Here is a 7,855-nt window from a genome sequence, read left to right as displayed (position 1 = left end):
TCCAGGTGGAAGCAAAAGACCAGGAAGAATTCTTTACTCAGGATCAATGCCGTTGTCAAGAAGAATGGGAAACCTCAGGCGGCAAAGGTTCTTCATTATTTTTCTTTTATTCCACGGTTGCAGAGATTATTCATGTCCAGCAAGACAGCCATCGACATGTTGTGGCACAAGAGAGGAACCAACTCTGACGGTTCCATGAGGCATCCCAGGGACGGCGAGGGTTGGAAATCATTTGACAAGAGATATACAGACTTTTCTGGCAATCCGCGCAATGTTCGCTTAGCCCTGGCTAGTGATGGCTTTAATCCTTAAGGAAATCTCCGTTCAAAGTACTCAATATGGCCAGTGATTCTTATTCCGTACAACTTACCCCCATGGATTTGCATGAAACAAACCAACTTGATTCTCTCTATGATTATTCCCGGTCCTAAAAATCCTGGCAATGACATAGATGTCTACCTACACCCCCTGATCGATAAGCTGAAGCAGTTGTGGGCCGGTGTTGATACATACGACGCCAGTGAGAAGAAAACATTCAAGATGCGAGCTGCATTGATGTGGACTATCATCGATTTTTCTGGCTTGGGCAATTTATCTGGCTAGAATACGTACGGCAGGAGAGCTTGCCCCACGTGCAATTTGGATGCCGTGACTAGGCGACTCACCTTCAGTCAGAAATGGTGTTATATGGGTCATCGTCGCTTCTTGAATCGCGATCACAGATATAGACAGGACCGGAGCAGATTTGATGGCGAGGTAGAGGATAGATTCCCACCTAGCAAATTGACTGGCAGGGATGTCTTGAGACAATTAGAGGGTGTGCCCGTCTCACAGGGCAAGATACAAGCGGTGGGCGGTAAAAGAAGGCGCGGATAGCAGACCGTGGTACAAGACGAGTCTCTCTGAAAAAAGAGGAGTGTATTCTTTGATTTGTCGTACTGGGAGAACAACGAATTACGTCACAACCTTGACGTCAAGCACATAGAGAAAAATGTGTGCGACAACATTGTTTTCACTATGTTGAACGAGAGAGGTAAATCCAAAGACCACCTAAAAGCTCGAAAAGATCTCCAGTTGATGGGAATCAGGCATGATATGTGACCACTTGAAGGGGGAAAGTATCCCTCTGCAGTCTTTACCATGTCAAACCCACAGAAGGATTTCTTTCTTAGGACCATCAAGAATGTGGTCTTTCTAGACGGGTACTCTAGCAACATCTCTCGCTGTGTTGATTTAAAACAGCGCAAGTTATTCGGTTTGAAGAGTCATGACTGCCATATTCTAATGGAACATCTACTGCCAATTGCGTCAAAACACGTGTTGCCCACCCCAGTGTCTGCCGTCTTGGCTGAGTTATCAGCCTTTTTCCGACTAATATGCAGTAAATCTGTAGATCTTCAACAACTTCATCTGCTTCAGGATCGTGTGGTCCATACTCTGTGCAACATGAAGATGATATTTCTATCTTCCTTCTTCACAATTATGGTTCATCTAACAGTTATCAAAATGAATATTCACATAAAAGGTAAAATAGTAGATTTGTTTCTTCACAATTTTAAATACCCCAGCTTCTGTGTCCTACCTCTTCTCCTCAACCCTGTTTCAATGAAGTTTGAGTTTAATCAAAATGGATAAAAGAAGATAACTAGTTTTTGTAATTAACATAGTTTAAAAATGATATAGCTGGATAATTAAAGAATTAGAAAGGAGCAAGTTTGATTTACCTTATTGTGGGTGGCAGAGGAGGTAAGAGAAATTGAAGTGGAGGGATTAGAATTAGTTGCAAAAGCAGATAGGCCAACATTATAAGCCATGGATTCATCAGTTTTACCCACTCCATAGTTTCTCTCAGAAGTTGGACCTGGCTTCAAATCTTCATTGAACAATGCAAACACATAAGCCTCCAATCTCATCCTTGGCTTCGATGGTATGCCTTTATTTTGCATTTGTCTCCTAAACAAGTTCCTATTGTGTATTGGTGCAGCCTGTACTATTTCTCCTGCTTCATCACTGTCCCTTTTTGGAGGCCACCCCCTTTCTGAAACCCTGTTTTCACCATGTTGAACCCTAATTTTGCATATGCAAATGCAACTGAATCTATATTGAATAATTTTTGTTTGGATCAACCATTCTCTCAATTGGATTGAAGAGAATAAAGTCTAATGGGATTTCATTTGGGTTGTCTTTGTATGCAAAAAAAGGGTATGCATTGATCCAAGATGGTAAATTTTTTTTATAAGAAGCTTAAGAATGGTGTCATGGTTTCAGTTATGTCATTCTTGAAGGTACCAACTGAAGGATGGTATGATTCTTGAAGAACTGCAAGGGAGCTTGGTGATGAGACTTGGATGTTTGATGAAATGCCTAGCTGAGATAATGCATTTTGGATATTGATCACTGCTGGAACAAGGTACTGAAACATTGTTGAATTCTCATATGTGTAAACTTTGTTGCTTACTTGGATTCCTGTGATTTGTGTTTGGTAGGTAGGGTTTGATGTTGTTGCTCCCCCATTGAAGTGCTTGTTGTAGATCATATAACTGGCTTAGTAGTTGGTTCTCAACTGTTACAATGCTTTCAATTTCTGAGTTGGCAAAAGCTTTCAGAATCTCAGGGTTGGTTATTGATTTCAATTTCCAAATTGCTGACCATAGTTAATGAGTTAAAAGGATTTAAGCATGTGGTCTAAACTGTATATGTATCTGGGAAAATGATCAACCACAAAATAGATTGAGCTCATTCCAAGAGAAGATAACCAAGTTACATTTTTCCCTTTCTCCGACGATTGGCGATCAGAAGGCTAATCATTATCATGTTCAATATGTGTCTCTGATCTGCATCTTTTTGAAGGACATAATAGGTAATGTTGGCATATGAAGAGGATGTCAGTATTAATATCTCTTCTTTAGGTTATTGATAAGCGAATAATTTATACCTTTTTGACATTGTTTTTACATAATTTTTAGTATGTTTTAGTTATTTTTTATTATATTTTTATTAGTTTTTATGCAAAAATCATATTTCTGGACTTCACTATGAGTTTGTATATTTTTCTGTGATTTCAGGTATTTTCTGGCTGAAATTGAGGGACTTGAGCAAAAACTTAATTTAGAAGCTGAAAAAGGACTGCAGATGCTGTTGGATTCTGACCCTCCTGCACTCGAAGTAGATTTTCTGGATCTACAGAAGTCCAATTGGCACGCTCTCAATTGCGTTGGAAAGTAGACATCTTGGGCTTTCCAGCAATATATAATAGTCCATACTTTGCCCGAGATTTGATGGTCCAAACTGGCGTTCAAACGCCCACCTGAGACCCTTTTCTGGAGTAAAATGCCAAAACTGGCACTAGAACTGGAGTTAAACGCCCAAACTGGCACCCAAGCTGGCATTTAACTCCAAGAGCAGCCTATGCACGTGTAAAGCTCAATGCTCAGCCTAAGCACACACCAAGTGGGCCTCGGAAGTGGATTTCTGCACTATCTGCACTTAGTTACTCATTTTCTGTAAACCTAAGTTACTAGTTTAGTATAAATAGCACTTTTTACTATTGTATTTACATCTTTGGATGAACTTTATCATCTGAGGACTGGGAGGCTAGCCAGAGGGCTAGACTATTTTTACTTATGTATTTTCTACGGTGGAGTTTCTACACCCCATAGATTAAGGTGTGGAGCTCTACTGTTCTTCATGAATTAATGCAAGTACTATTGTTTTTCTTTCAATTCACGCCTACTTCTTCTCCAATATATACTCTTGTACTCAATTCAGTTAAGTCAGAATGAAGGGGTGACCCGTGACAATCACCCAATCTTCATTACTCGTTTAGCCAATATCCACGTGCTTGACAACCACAAAGCGGTTTACATGATGTTAAACATAGTCATTGGACGATAGTCGGGGTATATTCTCTTGGATATCTAATACACGGACCGAGTTCGTGAGATTAATATCTTCGTGGTATAGGCTAAAACCAATTGGCAGCCATTCCTGAGATCCGGATAATCTAAACCTTGTCTGTGGTATTCCGAGTAGGATCTGGGAAGGGATGACTGTGACGAACTTCAAACTTACGAATGTTGGGTGCAGTGACAGTGTGCAAAAGGATAAGGGTCCTATTTCGACGCTAGCGGGAACCAACAGATGATTAGCCGTGCAGTAGCTGTACTTGGTATTTTTCATCCGAGACGAGAAATCCGACAGTTGATTAGCCGTGCAGAGATCGTACCTGGCATTTTTCATCCGAGAGGATCATACAGCTTGCCATGGAAGGGAGCATGCATGATTGGAAGAAGGCAATAGGAAAGCAGAAATTCAGAAGCAACAAAGCATCTCCAAACGCTTATCTGAAATTCCCACCAATGAATTACATAAGTATCTTTATCTTATTTTATGTTTTATTTATCTTTTAATTATCAAAACCTCATAATCAATTGAATCCACCTGACTGAGATTTACAAGATGACCATAGGTTGCTTCAAGCCGACAATCTCCGTGGGATCGACCCTTACTCATGTAAGGTTTATTACTTGGATGACCCAGTGCACTTGCTGGTTAGTTGTGCGGGGTTGTGAAAAGTGTGGATCACAATTTCGTGCACCAAGTTTTTGATGCTGTTGCCGGGGATTGTTCGAGTTTGGACAACTGACGGTTCATCTTGTTGCTTAGATTAGGTAATTTTATTTATGTTTAAGCTTTTTATTTTTATTTTCGAAAAAAAATATATATTATAGTTTTCGAAAAATTCAAAAAAAAAATGTTCTTCAGAATTTTTAAGAATGAATTCTAGAGCTTCTTAAGATATGTTGAAGCCTGGCTGGCTGTTAAGCCATGTCAAATCTTTTGGACCGAGGTTTCCACTTTCCATTGTAGAAAGGACATGTCTGTAATTGTTATGCTAAAGCTTGGCTGGCCATTTGGCCATGTCTAATTCTTTTGGACCGAAGCTTTTGACTGATATTGCACGAATCTTGGAATTCTTATTAAAAATGTTGAATTTCTTTATTTTCTTTTTTCAAAATAATTTCGAAAAAAAATTAATAAAATCATAAAAACAAAAAAAATTTGTGTTTCTTGTTTGAGTCTAGTGTCAAATTTTAAATTTGGTGTCAATTGCATGTTTTAATTTCTCTTTAATTTTTCGAAAATATATGCATTGTGTTCTTCTTTGATCTTCAAGTTATTCTTGATGATATTCCTTGTTTGATCTTTAATTTTTCTTGTTTTGTGTTTTTTGTTATTTTTCATATGCATTTTCAAATTATTGGTGTCTAAGGTTTAAAAATTTCTAAGTTTGGTGTCTTGCATGTCTTTCTTTTCTTAAAAATTTTCAAAAATATGTTCTTGATATTCATCATGATCTTCAAAGTGTTCTTGGTGATCATCTTGACATTCAAAGTGTTCTTGCATGAATTATTTGTTTTGATCTTAAATTTTTATGTTTTGTTTCATTTTGTTGTTTTTTTCTTTCTTCATTAATTCAAAAATAAAAAATAATATCTTTCGCTTATTTTACTCATAATTTTCGAAATCTTGGGTTGACTTAGTAAAAAATTTTCAAAATTTGGTTGTTTCTTGTTAGTCAAGTCAAAATTTCAATTTAAAAATTCTATCTTTTCAAAAATAAAATCTTTTTCATTTTTCTTTCATGTTTTCAAAAATTTCAAAATCTTTTTCTTAATTTTATTTCATAATTTTCGAAATCTTTGCTAGCATTTACTATTTTGATTCAAAAATTTCAAGTTTGTTACTTTCTTGTTAAGAAAGGTTCAATCTTTAAATTCTAGAATCATATCTTTTAGTTTCTTGTTAGTCAAGTCATCAACTTTAATTTTCAAAATCAAATCTTTTTAATTTCCTTTTCAAATCCTTTTCAAAATAAATTTCAATCATATCTTTTTCAAAATTTAATTTCAAAATCTTTTTCAAACTTCTTATCTTTTCAAAATTTACTTTCAAATCCTTTTCTTAAATTCGAATTCTAACTTATAATTAAATAAAAATAAAAATATTTTTCTTTTCTTTTTAATTAATATTCGAATACTCTCCCCCTCTCATCTCTTTCTATTTATTTTATTTATTCACTAACATATCTTCTTCTTAAAGTTCGAACCCTCTCCCTCTCTCTGTGTTCGAATTCTTCTTCTTCTCCATTCTTCTTTCTATTCTTCTATTCTTCTACTCACATAAAGAAATCTCTATACTGTGGCATAGAGGATTCTTCTTCTTTTCTGTTCTCTTGTTTTTCATATGAATAGGAACAAGGATAAGAATATTCTTGTTGAAGCTAATTCTGAATCAGAAAGGACTCTGAAGAGGAAGTTAAGAGAGGTTAAAGCACAAAACTCTGGAGAGGACCTAACAGAAAAAGAAGAAGACATGGCAGCCAAAAATAACAACAATGGTGGAGATGCAAGAAAGATGCTTGGTGACTTTATGCACCAACTTCTGACTTCTATGGAAGAAGCATCTCAATTCCTACAATTGGAGCAAACAAACTTTGAGCTTAAGTCTCAATTATTTTCTCTAATGTAACATAATTGCAAGTTTCATGGACTTCCATTGGAAGATCCTCATCAGTTCTTAGCTGAATTCTTACAAATCTGTGACATTGTTAAGACCAATGGGGTTAATTCTGAGGTCTACAGACTTATGCTTTTCCCCTTTGCTGTAAGAGACAGAGCTAGGATATGGTTGGACTCACAACCTAAAGAAAGCCTGAACTCTTGGAAAAAGTTAGTCAATGCTTTCTTGGCCAAATTTTTTCCACCTCAAAAGTTGAGCAAGCTTAGAGTGGAAGTCTAAACCTTCAGACAGAAGGAAGGTGAATCCCTCTATGAAGCTTGGAAAAGATACAAGCAATTGATCAGAAGGTGTCCTTCTGACATGCTTTTAGAATAGAGCATCTTATGTATATTCTATGATGGTCTGTCTGAATTATCCAAGATGTCATTGGATCACTCTGCTGGTGGATCTCTTCATCTGAAGAAGACACCTGCAGAAGCCCAGGAACTCATTGAGATGGTTGCAAATAACCAGTTCATGTATACTTCTGAAAGAAATTCTGTGAATAATGGGATGACTCAGAAGAAAGGAGTTCTTGAGATTGATACTCTGAATGCAATATTGGCTCAGAATAAAATATTGACTCAGCAAGTCAATATGATTTCTTAGAATCTGACTGGAATGCAAGCTGCATCCGGCAATACTAAAGAAGCTTCCTATGAAGAAGACGCTTATGACCCTGAGAATCCTACAATGGAAGATGTTAATTACATGGGAGAATCCTATGGAAACACTTACAATCCTTCATGGAGGAATCATCCTAATTTCTCATGGAAGGATTAGTAGAAGCCTAATCAAGGCTTTAATAATAATAATAGTGGGAGAAATAGGTTTGGCAATAGCAAGCTTTTTCCATCATCTTCTGAGTAACAGACAGAGAATTCTAAGCAGAGCCTCTCTGACTTAGCAACCATAGTCTCTGATCTATCTAAGACCACTCTCAGATTCATGACTAAAACAAGGTCCTCCATCAGAAATTTGGAGGCACAAGTGGGTCAACTAAGTAAAAGAGTTACTAAAACCCCTCCTATTACTCTCCCAAGCAATATAAAAGAGAATCCAAAGAGAGAGTGCAAGGCTATAAATATACCCAACATGGCTGAAACTATAGAGGAGGAAGAGGCAGTGATTTTCAGTGAGGAAAACCTCAATGGACGTCTACTGGCCACTAAGGAGTTCCCTCCTGAGGAACCAAAAGAATATGAGGCTCATACAGAGACCATAGAGATTCCACTGAACTTACAGTTGCCATTTATAAGCTCTAATGAGTATTCTTCCTCTGAAGAGGATGAAG

The 7,855-nt window shown here is 37.0% G+C and overlaps 1 pseudogene; it reads right to left on the bottom strand.

Moving 5' to 3' along the window:
• LOC107641041 lies at positions 1,606-2,814 on the bottom strand (annotated as a pseudogene).

The sequence above is a fragment of the Arachis ipaensis genome, chromosome B05 (genome assembly GCF_000816755.2).
Source record: "Arachis ipaensis cultivar K30076 chromosome B05, Araip1.1, whole genome shotgun sequence".
NCBI lineage: Eukaryota > Viridiplantae > Streptophyta > Magnoliopsida > Fabales > Fabaceae > Arachis > Arachis ipaensis.
Note: the sequence above shows the minus strand (reverse complement) of the source record. Positions and strands in the feature narration are given on the sequence as shown.